Raw genomic sequence first — 12,830 nt, forward strand, 5'->3', positions numbered from 1 at the left:
GCTTGACATTCAGGCCAAAGAGTTCAATCTTGGTTTCATCAGACCAGAGAATCTTGTTTCTCATGCCTTTTGGCAAACTCCAAGCGGGCTGTCATATGCCTTTTACTGAGGAGTGGCTTCTGTCTGGCCACTATACCGTAAAGGCCTGATTGGTGGAGTGCTGCAGATATAGCTGTGTTTCTGGACGGTGAAGAATCCTGGTGGTTCCAAATTTCTTCCATTTAAGAATGACGGAGTCCACTGTGCACTTTGGGACCTGCAAAGCTGCAGACATTGTTTTATACCTTTCTCGACACAATCCTGTCTCGGAGGTCTACGGACAATGCCTTCGTCTTCATGGCTCGGTTTTTGCTCTGACATGCACTGTCAACTGTGGGACCTTATATATTCAATTCAATTCAATTCAATTCAACTTTAATGTCATTGCACAAATACTGAGTATGGGTACAACGAAATGCAGTTTTGCGTCAGTCCGTAGTAGTGCAATATAGAAATTTAAAAAAAAAAAAGGAGGATACAGAATAATAAAAAATACAGAATAATTAAACAATGGGGACGGAGGGACCGGAGGAATCTATCGGCGGGACTCCGAGTTCAGCAATGCGACGGTATGATTGTAGAAGCTGTTCCTCATCCTACTGGTACGAGACCTGAGGCTCCTGTACCTCCTCCCTGATGGGAGGAGGGCAAACAGTCCATGGTTGGGGTGGGAGGGGTCTTTAATGATCTTCCCAGCTCGTTTCAGACACCGTTTTCGGTGGAGGGCATCCATGGCAGGGAGCGGGGCACCGATGATGTGCTGCGCGGTTTTCACCACCCGTTGTAGTGCCTTCCTGTCCGCAACAGTGCAGCTGCTGTACCATACCGTGAAGCAGGCGGTCAGGATGCTCTCGATGGTACACTTGTAGAAGTTGGTCAGGATCTGGGGGGACAGGTGGGCTTTCTTGAGCCTCCTCAGGAAGTAAAGGCGCTGCTGTGCCTTTTTGATCAGCTTGGAGGTGTTGAGGGACCAGGACAAATCCTCCGAGATGTGTACCCCGAGGAATTTGTAGCTGGAGACGCGCTCCACCTCAGTCCCGTTTATGTGGATGGGGGTATGTCTGCCCCCTCTGACCTTCCTGAAGTCGACAATAAGTTCCTTCGTCTTCTTGGAGTTGAGGACGAGGTTATTATTGGCACACCAGGTTGTCAGGTGCTGGACCTCCTCTCGGTAGGCTGACTCATCGTTGTCACTGATCAGTCCTACCACCGTGGTGTCGTCAGCAAACTTAATGATGGCGTTGGATCCGTACTTAGGGATGCAGTCGTGGGTGAAGAGGGAGTAGAGGAGAGGGCTGAGCACACAGCCCTGTGGCACGCCGGTGTTCAGTGTTATAGTGGTGGAGGTGAGGTTGTTGACCCTAACAGACTGTGGTCTGTTGGTGAGGAAATCCAGTGTCCAGTTGCAGAGGGAGGTGGAGATGCCAAGCCCGCTGAGTTTGGTGATCAAGCTGGCGGGGATGACAGTGTTGAAAGCGGAGCTGAAATCAATGAACAGCAACCTGATGTAGGAGTTGTTGTTGTCCAGGTGGGTCAGGGCAGAGTGTAGGGCCGCCGATATGGCGTCCTCTGTAGACCTGTTGGCCCGGTAGGCAAACTGATGGGGGTCCAGTGTGGGGGGGAGGCTGGCTTTGAGGTGAGCCAAGATCAGCTGCTCAAAGCACTTAGCAATGACAGGGGTGAGTGCCACTGGGCGGAAATCGTTGAGGCTCCCTGTGGCTGACTGTTTGGGCACTGGCACGATGGTTGATGTCTTGAGGCAAGTGGGGACAACACCCTGGGCCAGTGAGTGATTGAAAATGTCGGTAAAGACTTGGGATAGTTGTCCAGCACATGCCCTAAGCACCCGGCCAGGGATGCCATCGGGGCCGGCAGCTTTGCGCTCATTCACCTTGCTCAGTGCATCTTGTACAGCAGAGGTGGAGAGACTGAGGGGTTGTTCATTTGGGGGTGGAGCAACTTTGATGGCTGGGGTTTTGTTATCTCGGTCAAAGCGAGCATAGAAATGGTTTAGCTCGTCAGGAAGGGTGGCGTTGTCTGGGGGAGGGGTGTTAACTTTCTGGTAATCGGCAAGGGATTTGATTCCTTGCCACATGCGCCTGGGGTCAGAGTTGTTATGGAAGTGCTCCTCAATCCGCCGTTTGTGATTGAGTTTGGCATTCCTAATTCCCATTTTCAGATTGGCCCTGGATGAGCTGTATCCCTCAGCGTCGCCAGATCTGTAAGCGGCATCGCGAGCCTTCAGTAGGAGTCTGACCTCCCTGCTCATCCACGGCTTCTGGTTAGGGAAGGTCTTTATTTCTTTGTGGGTAGTGACATTATCGGTGCAGAATTTTATATAGTCCATAACTGTTGAGGTGAATGAGTTGATGTCCACTTGTGAATTGAAGGTGGACTGGGTAGCAAACAGACTCCAGTCTGTCTGCTGAAACTGCTGCTGTAAAACAGAGACAGCCCCCTCAGGCCAGACCTTCACTGTCCTCGTGGTAGGTTTCACACGTCTGATCAGAGGTGTGTATTTGGGGAGCAGGAACAGAGAGAGGTGGTCAGACTGACCAAGGTGTGGGAGGGGGAGGGCTTTGTAGGCTTCAGTAATATTAGTGTAAACTAAGTCCAGAATATTGTTTCCTCTGGTTGGGCAGGAAACATGCTGATGGAACCTGGGGAGTACAGTTTTAAGGTCGGAGTGGTTGAAATCACCCGCAACAATAAATGCCCCCTCTGGGTGAGCAGATAGATGTTTGCTGATAGCAGCTTGCAGCTCTTCCATTGCTAGCCTGGCATTAGCGTCCGGTGGTACATAGACTGCGGTGATAACAGTCGATGAGAATTCTCTTGGCAAATAGAAGGGCCTGCACTTTAACATCAGGTATTCCAGGTCAGCAGAGCAGTGACTACCAATCCTAACGACGTCCGTACACCATGAGTTGTTCACATAGATGCATAGTCCGCCGCCCTTGGTCTTACCAGAGTCTTCCGCTGTTCTGTCGGCCCTGAAGACAGTGCGCCCCTCCAGCTCGATGGCGTTGTCCGGGATGTTGCCGTTGAGCCATGTTTCAGTAAAGACCATGGCGTTGCAGTCAGCGATCCGTCTGTGTGTGGTGATCCGCAGCCTTAGTTCATCGATTTTACTCACCAGGGACCGGACATTCGCGAGGAAAATGCTGGGCAGAGCTGGCTGGTGAGGATTTAATTTCAGCCTAGCTCGATGTCCTCCCCGCTTCCCACGTCTTTGTTTGCGGTCCCTGCGCCGCCTCCGGGCACTACCTGTCGGGGAAGCTGGCCCGCTAGACCACGGTGTCTTGGCGATCTCCGGCGGCAGTTGAAAGTCGCTTCTGGGGCTCGTTACGCAGAGACGGCCGAGCTCTAATAGCTCCTGACGGCCGTATAGAGTCTTCGCTCGGGTGCTCCACATATAGACAGTTGTGTGCCTTTCCAAATCATGTCCAATCAATTTAATTTACCACAGGTGGACTCCAATCTTGTAGAAACATCTCAAGAATAATCCATGGAAACTGGATGAACCCAAACTCAATTTTGAGTGTCATGGCAAAGGGTCTGAATACTTATGTAAATGTGATATTTCAGTTATTTCTTCTTAATTAATTTGCAAACATTTCTAAACACCTGTTTTCGTTTCTTCATTCTGGGGTATTGTGTGTAGATAGATGATACAAAAATAAGAATTTAATCAATTTTAAAATAAGACTATAACGTAACAAAATGTGGAAAAAGTGAAGGGGTCTGAATACTTTCCGAATGCACTGTATTAGCTATAGGGAGAGGTTGGACAGACTTGGATTGTTTTCTCTGGAACATTGGAGTCCATGCGGTGACCTCATAGAATTATATAAAATTACTAGACTAAGTGGGACCCGTTGGGTCCCAGCATCACACAGGAGGGCTGGTCATCCAACGCAATATTCCACCTCTCCAACAACAATTCTAATATTGGTGGCCAGTTGGGGGGGGGGGCTTTCTGGAGCGCTAGTATGGGTGTTGTGGGCAGAAGGGACTGGTTTCCAGAGGGCTAGTATGCAAATTGTGCGCCAAATGGATTCTTGGGCTGGTGTCTCAGTCAATCAAGCCAGTTGTGCTGGCAACTCACTCACTCACGGCTGGTGGGCTGGTAGTTGACTCACGGCTAATCCTTGAAATTCTATTTCAAGCAAGGTATAAGGCCACCAAATTCAAGTGCAGTTTCTTACCACTTCTAGCAGGGTGCAAGGCCACCAAATTCAAGTGCAGTTTCATACCATTTGAAGTAGGGTGCAAAGCCACTAAAGACAGCGAGTCGTGACCTCTCCCTCCTCCATCTTGCAGAGACTGAGCCACACCCACATTTCCGGGTTTTATAACCCCTCCCCCCCCCCACCGGAAAAGGTGTGGCTTTCATGGAGTGATTGACAGGAGAGAGATTCTCAACATTTAAAAAAAAACTAATAACACTTTTATTTTTCATTGATGGGAAGAATTCTCTGCATCTGCTCAGCGGAGGGGGAATGAGTAAGATTGCCAAAACTCACAGCCGTAAGTGGTAGCGTTTTATCTAAAATCAATATACAGTGCAAACAGGAAGGGCATTTACAGTAGTGCCTTTTAACTTCAAGCCAAAGCACCCAAGCCACCATTTGCAGTAAGTAGTGCATTTCAACTTCATGCCACCATTTGCAATAAGTGGTGCCTTTCAACTTCAAGCCAATGCACCCAAGCCACCATTTGCAGTAAGTAATGCCTTTTAACTTCAAGCCATTGCATCCAAGCCACCATTTGCAGTAAGTGGTGTCTTTCAACTTCAAACCACACCCAAGCCACCATTTGCAGTAAGTAGTGCCTTTCAACTTCAAGCCAAAGCTCCCAAGCCACCATTTGCAGTAAGTAGCGCCTTTCAACTTCAAGCCAAAGCAACCAAGCCACCATTCGCAGTAATAGCGCCTTTCAACTTCAAGCCAAAGCTCCCAAGCCTCCATTTGCAGTAAGTAGTGCCTTTCAACTTCAAGTCAAAGCTCCCAAGCCACCATTTGCAGTAAGTAGTGCCTTTCAACTTCATGCCACCATTTGCAGTAAGTGGTGTCTTTCAACTTCAAGCCACACCCAAGCCATCATTTGCAGTAAGTAGTGCCTTTCAACTTCAAAGCTCCCAAGCCACCATTTGCAGTAAGTGGTGTCTTTCAACTTCAAGCCACAACCAAGCCACCATTTGCAGTAATAGTGCCTTTCAACTTCAAGCCACAATTTGCAGTAAGTAGTGCCTTTCAACTTCAAGCCAATGCACCCACGCCCCCATTTGCAGTAAGTAATGCATTTTAACTTCAAGCCATTGCACCCAAGCCACTATCTGCAGTAAGTAGTGCCTTTCAACTTCAAGCCACACCCAAGCCACCATTTGCAGTAAGTAGTGCCTTTCAACTTCATGCCACCATTTGCAGTAAGTGGTGTCTTTCAACTTCAAGCCACCATTTGCAGTAAGTAGTGCCTTTCAACCTCATGCCACCATTTGCAGTAAGTAGTGCCTTTCAACTTCAAGCCAAAGCTCCCAAACCTCCATTTGCAGCACCATTTGCAGTAAGTGGTGTCTTTCAACTTCAAGCCACACCCATGCCACCATTTGCAGTAAGTGGTGTCTTTCAACTTCATGCCACCATTTGCAGTAAGTGGTGTCTTTCAACTTCAAGCCACACCCATGCCACCATTTGCAGTAAGTGGTGTCTTTCAACTTCATGCCACCATTTGCAGTAAGTGGTGTCTTTCAACTTCAAGCCACACCCATGCCACACCCATGCCACACCCATGCCACACCCAAGCCACACCCAAGCCACACCCAAGCCGCCATTTGCAGTAAGTAGTGCCTTTCAACTTCAAGCCAAAGCAACCAAGCCACCATTTGCAGTAATAGTGCCTTTCAACTTCAAACCAAAGCAATCAAGCCACCATTTGCAGTAATAGTGCCTTTCAACTTCAAACCAAAGCTCCCAAGCCACCATTTGCAGTAAGTAGTGCCTTTCAACTTCAAGCCAATGCACCCACGCCCCCCATTTGCAGTAAGTAGTGCCTTTCAACTTCAAGCCACATCCCTTTCTGGAGCGCTAGTATGAACCATTTTAGAACCAATAGACATTTGTTTTGCAAGCTTTAGAACCAATAGACATTTTTGCAAGCTTTAGAACCAATAGTCATTTTTTGCAAGCTTTAGAACCAATAGACATTTTTTGTAAGCTTTAGAACCAATAGACATTTTTTGCAAGCTTTACAACCAATAGACATTTTTTTGCAAGCATTTTAGAACCAATAGACATTTTTTTGCAAGCTTTAGAAACAATAGACACACTTTTTGCAAGCTTTAGAACCAATAGTCATTTTTTTGCAAGCTTTAGAACCAATAGAGACACTTTGTGCAAGCTTTAGAACCAATAGACATTTTTTGCAAACTTTAGAACCAATAGACATTTTTTTGCAAGCTTTAGAACCAATCGACATTTTTTGCAAGCTTTAGAACCAATAGAGATACATTTTGCAAGCTTTAGAACCAATAGACATTTTTTGCAAGCTTTAGAACCAATAGACATTTTTTTTGCAAGCTTTAGAACCAATAGACATATTTTTGCTAGCTTTAGAACCAATAGACATTTTTTGCAAGCTTTAGAACCAATAGACATTTTTTGCAAGCTTTCGAACCAATAGAGACACTTTTTTGCAAGTTTTAGAACCAATAGACATTTTTTTTGCAAGCTTTAGAACCAATAGACTTTTTTGCAAGCTTTAGAACCAATAGACATGTTTTGCAAGCTTTAGAACCAATAGACATTTTTTTGCAAGCTTTAGAACCAATAGACATTTTTTTGCAAGCTTTAGAACCAATAGACATTTTTTGCAAGCTTTAGAACCAATAGAGACACTTTTTGCAAGCTTTAGAACCAATAGACATTTTTTGAAAGCTTTAGAACCAATAGACACATTCTGCAAGCATTTTAGAACCACTAAGGGCACTTACATTTGAGTAGACATGTGTTCAGTGTTATTCACAGCTCAGAGAAACGTGACCCTCTGCCTTCCTCCATCTTGAAGAGACTGTGTGGCACACCACTTCCTGGTTTTATAGTCCCTCCCCCCTGCCGCCAGCGGGGGCAGCAGAGAGAATGGGAAATTTTGTAAAAACATTAATATCTCTGTCATTTTTAATCGACGGGAAAAATCCTTGGCACACATGCGGCGGAGGGGGGCTCTGAGCGAGGTGGCCAAAAATGACGGCCGTTGGTGGCGGCGCTCTCTCGGAAATCGCAGCACAGATGGCCAAAACCGGTCAAGAACAGACAGATAGATAGATAGATAGATAGATAGATAGATAGATAGATAGATAGATAGATAGATAGATAGATAGATAGATAGATAGATAGATAGATAGATAGATGAGGCATAGATATAGACAATCAAAATCTTTTTCCTAGGATAGAAGAATCAAATACTGGAGGGCATAGCTTTAAGTTGAGAGGGGCAAAGTTTAAAGGAGATGACTGGGGCATTTTGTTTTACACAAAGGGTGGTGATGCCTGGAATTTGCTACGGGGGGTGGTGGTTGTGGCAGATGCAATAGTAACATTTAAGAGACTTTTGGGTAGGACTATGGATATGTAGAATGGAGACTATGGATTGTTTCCAGGCAGATAAGAGTTGGTCTTGGTTTCATGTTCGGCAAATAAATTGTGGGTCGAAGGGCCTGTTCTTGTGCAGTTTTGTTCGATGTTTTATGTAATCGAGAACCTATCTGCAACTACTTTGGAATCAACTTTTCATGTAACCATTACCATTATTCTTCACTCAGGACTTGAATGCCACTCAAAGTCAGCATTTATTAGTTTAGTTTACTTTAGAGATACAGAGCAGAAACAAGCCCTTCGGCCCACCAAGTCCACACAGATCTGCCATCCTAACACTATCTACACGCACTAGGGACAATTCACATTTAAACTAAGCCAATTAACCTACAAACCTGTACGTCTTTGGAGTGTGTGAGGAAACCGAAGATCTCAGAGAAAACCCACAGAGGTCACAGGGAGAACATACAAACTGCACAGACAGTACCCATAGTCAGCATTGAATCCGGGTCTCTTCGTTGTGTTGCAGCAGCTCTATCGCTGTGCCACTGTTTTAATTTTATAAATTTTAGAAATTAAAACAGTACACATTTATCAAAAGATCTCTTGGAACTAATTATAGGAGATTTTTAGGAGATTATTTTAGGACTGCCAATGTGCATTTTAGCATTGTCAGTTAAGGGCTAACTGACTTAGGCTATTTTTAGGTGACTGCCGGCAACATGTTGAAAATTCAGCAGCGACCAGAAAGATGCTACGACTCTTTGGGCAACTGAGGAGACTACCAACTGGCAACAGTCTAGTCGCCTGTAATCACCTAAAAAATAGCCTAAGTGAGACGGGCCCTATAGATAACTACTACAAGGCCTTTATAATCAATCTGCAAATTTCAATTTGACAAGAACCGGCAGAAAAAAGGCATATTAGAAAACTTAAGCATTGTCAAAAAATATTTATGACCTTCTGCTATAGTTCCAGAATCTTCATAAAATCTTTGAAAAATGTACATTTTGCTAGCACCTTCTGCAAAATGAAACAGTTTGTGCAGTTCAGTGTGCTTGAATTGAATTCCCAATTCCAGTAGTTCTGGCTCAACTGAAAATCAATCAGTAAATTACATTACAAAAGACCAAGAGTTGGCAATCAAATGAATAATAAGTCTTAAGATAGGCACAAAAAGCTGGAGTAACTCAGCGGGTCAGACAGCATCTCTTCTGTTCGAGGCATAGTCGAGTATGGCTGCCCTGCCTGCAGCTGTTTATCCTTTTTTTTATTTTTAGTGTTAAAAAGTTTTTGTTTTGGAGGTCTAGTCTTTTTAGGTGGGGGGTGGGGGGGGGAAGGGGAAAACTGTATTTCTCAGTGCCGACCTGGTCGGAGATGCGGCTTTCCTCCGAGCCGCATCTTCGGAGGAACTCAGAACTGCTGTAGTTTTGGGAGCAACAGCAGCAGGAGTTAAGCAAGAGATACGACTGATTGGCTCTAGCCCAAGTGGGAGGAGAGAAGTGAAAACAGTTAAAGTAGAGGCCAAGGGCAGGCAGACTTTAGGCTGACCTACCGGACGTGAGCACACAGTTAGCTGCAGACTCCGCCCAGGACAGGAAGGCTCTGCAGGAACGGAAGGGACGTCACGACCGCGGTGCCACAGGTGCTGTCGCCGAGGGAGGACGGACGGAGCCGCGGCTCGAGAGACTCGAGAGACTAACAGAGACTAACAGAGGCAAAGAGGTTTGCCACGCACTGCAAGGGAGCAGTGGACCAGATAGGAAGAGCGGAAGGAATTACCACTAGACAGCCAAACCAGTAGGTAATTTACGGCTGGGGTGAGTACTTTCCCATTTATAGGAGGTAGGATTATATAAATAAGGGGTGTATCAATACAGTAGGGGATTCTTAAATAGGACCAGTTAATTACTTATATAAGATGGGCGGTCAGGAGATGTGCCAATACTGCGAGATGTGGGAATTTGTCGACACCATTGATGTAGAAGATCCCTACAGCTGCAGTAAGTGTTTGAGGCTAGAGGAACTCCAGCTCCGCATTGATGAGCTGGAGACCCAACTTCATACGCTGCGGTACATCAGGGAGGGGGAGTATTACCTGGATGTTTTGTGCCAGGGGATGGTCACACCGACCAGTTTAACTAATTCAGTAGGCAGTGAGCAAGGAAAGGAAGGTGTGGCCATAAGCGAGGCAGGTAGGGGGAACCAGGAGGAGATGCGGCAGGAGCCACAGCCCTTGTCCCTGACGAGCATGACCGAGGCTCTTACTCAATGTAAGGACGGGATCAGGGGCTGTGGGAGGGATGAGCAACCTGGCTGCAGCACCGTGGATCAGGAGGCCATTCAAGAGGGGGGAGTTAGAAGAAATGCCGTAGTGATAGGGGATAGTATTATTCGGGGGGTAGATAAGGTTCTCTGCGGCCAGCAGAACATGTCCCGAAGGCTGTGTTGCCTACCCGGTGCTAGGGTTAAGGATATCTCTGCGATGCTGGAGAGAAATTTGCAGTGGGAGGGGGAGGATCCAGTGGTCGTGGTCCATGTGGGGACCAATGACATAGGAAGGACGAGGAAGGAGGATCTGCTGAAGGAGTTTGAGCAGTTAGGGAATAAATTAAAAAGCAGAACCTCGAGGGTACTGATCTCCGGATTGCTACCTGAGCCACGGGCCAAATCGGCGAGGGTACGTAAAATTAAAAAGCTAAATGCGTGGCTCAAAGACTGGTGTGGGAATAATGGGTTTGGTTTCTTGGGCCACTGGCACCAGTACTGGGACAGGGGGGATCTGTTCTGTAAGGACGGACTTCACCTGAACGGTGCTGGGACTGGGGTCCTGGCAAATCATATAACTAGGGCAGTAGAGAGGTCTTTAAACTAAGTAGCGGGGGGGAGGTATCAAGGGGGGTAATAACGGCAGGGGTAGAGGAAATAGAGCAGGGTATCAGTGGGGAAGCGGTAAGTCAAAATGAGACAGGAGACAGAATGTGTGAAGATAAAGCTCTAGATGTAAAAGGGGCAAAAACGGAAAGGAAGGGTAGTAAAAATCATCTGAAAGTGCTTTATCTAAATGCACGGAGTATTCGTAATAAGATAAATGAATTAACAGTGCAATTAAGTATATATAGTTATGATATCGTGGCCATTACGGAGACATGGCTGCAAGGGGATCAGGACTGGGAGTTAAATATAGAGGGGTACTCGACAATTAGGAAAGATAGACAGGAAAGAAAGGGAGGAGGGGTGGCCCTTTTAATAAGGGAGGGAATAACGGCAATAGAGAGGAAGGATATTGCGTTGAAGGATCAGGATAGTGAAACAGCTTGGGTACAGATAGAGAATAATAAGGGGAAAAAAACACTAGTGGGTGTAATTTATAGACCTCCAAATAGCTGTGACGCTGTTAGTCAGAACATAAATCTGCAAATAGTTGACGCATGTAAAAAGGGAACTGCTGTAATCATGGGGGACTTCAATTTTCATATTAATTGGGCAAACCAAACTGGGCAGGGTAGACTAGAGGAAGAGTTTATAGAATGTATTAGAGACGGGTTCCTAGAACAGTATGTCACAGAACCGACAAGGGGGGAGGCAATCTTGGATCTGGTCCTGTGTAATGAAGCAGGATTAATTAAAAATGTCATAGTTAGGGACTCGTTGGGAACAAGTGACCACAATATGGTCGAATTCCATATTCAAATAGAAGGGGAGCAGGTTGAAACTCAGGCTAGGGTGCTTAGTCTAAATAAGGGGGATTATGAAGGTATGAGGACTGAGCTGATCAAAGTTGACTGGGATAGCAGACTCAAGAATAAGACGGTACATGAGCAGTGGTGTACGTTTAAGGGTATACTGTATAACCTTCAAGAAAAATTTATTCCTATGAAGAAAAAAAGGGGTAAGGGTAAGAACAGTCAGCCATGGCTCAGTAAAACTATAAAGGATAGTATTCGGCTGAAGGCAAGGGCATATAAGGTAGCCAGAGATAGTGGGAGGGTAGAGGATTGGGAAGCATTTAAAGGTCAGCAAAAAATAACTAAGAGATTAATTAAGACGGGGAAAATAGACTATGAAAGGAATTTAGCGAACAACATAAAAACTAATAGTAAGAGTTTTTATAGCTATATAAAAAGAAAAAGGGTGGCTAAGGTGAACGTTGGTCCATTGGAGGGTGAGACTGGAGAGTTGTTGGTGGGGAACATGGAAATGGCAAAGGCATTAAACGAGTATTTTGTATCAGTCTTCACCATAGAAGACACAAAAAATATTCCAACGCTGGATAAACAGGGGGCGGTAGGAATGGAGGAGCTAAATACTATTAAGATCACCAAGGAGGTGGTATTAGGGAAATTAATGAGACTGAAGGAGGATAAATCCCCTGGGCCTGATGGATTACATCCAAGGGTCTTGAGGGAGATAGCGGTGGGGATTGTGGATGCATTGGTGATAATTTTCCAAAACTCCCTGGAGGCAGGAACGGTCCCAGTGGATTGGAAAATGGCCAATGTAACACCTATATTTAAAAAAGGAAGTAAACAGAAGGCGGGTAACTATAGACCGGTTAGTCTAACATCGGTGGTGGGTAAAATGTTAGAGACAATTATTAAAGAAACACTAACGGGGCACTTGGATAAACATGACTTCATCGGACAGAACCAGCATGGTTTTGTGAAGGGGAAGTCCTGTTTAACGAATCTGCTCGAATTCTTTGAGGAAGTAACAACCCGGGTGGATAAAGGGGAACCGGTGGATGTGGTATACTTGGACTTCCAAAAGGCTTTTGACAAGGTGCCACATAAGAGACTATTGCTAAAAATAAAAAATTATGGGATTGGGGGTAATATATTAGCATGGGTAGAGGATTGGCTAACAAATAGGAAGCAGAGAGTGGGGATAAATGGTTCATACTCGGGATGGCAACCGGTAACTAGCGGGGTTCCGCAAGGGTCGGTGCTGGGACCCCAGTTGTTCACAATTTATATAAATGATTTGGAGGAGGGAACCAAGTGTAATATATCAAAATTTGCGGACGATACAAAAATGGGAGGAAAAGCAGGGGATGAGGAGGATAGGAAGAGTCTGCAAAAGGATATAGATAAGCTAGGTGAGTGGGCAACAACTTGGCAGATGAAATTTAATACTAATAAATGTGAAGTCATTCACTTTGGGAAAAAAAATGATAGGGCAAGTTATTTTCTAAATGAG

At 45.6% G+C, this 12,830-nt stretch overlaps 1 protein-coding gene across 3 annotated transcripts in view; it reads right to left on the bottom strand.

Moving 5' to 3' along the window:
• carf (calcium responsive transcription factor) overlaps nt 1-12,830 on the bottom strand; it is a 90,416-nt gene that overhangs the window by 44,527 nt on the left and 33,059 nt on the right. The window lies entirely within an intron of this gene.

This window comes from Amblyraja radiata, chromosome 7 (genome assembly GCF_010909765.2).
Source record: "Amblyraja radiata isolate CabotCenter1 chromosome 7, sAmbRad1.1.pri, whole genome shotgun sequence".
In the NCBI taxonomy this organism is placed as follows: domain Eukaryota; kingdom Metazoa; phylum Chordata; class Chondrichthyes; order Rajiformes; family Rajidae; genus Amblyraja; species Amblyraja radiata.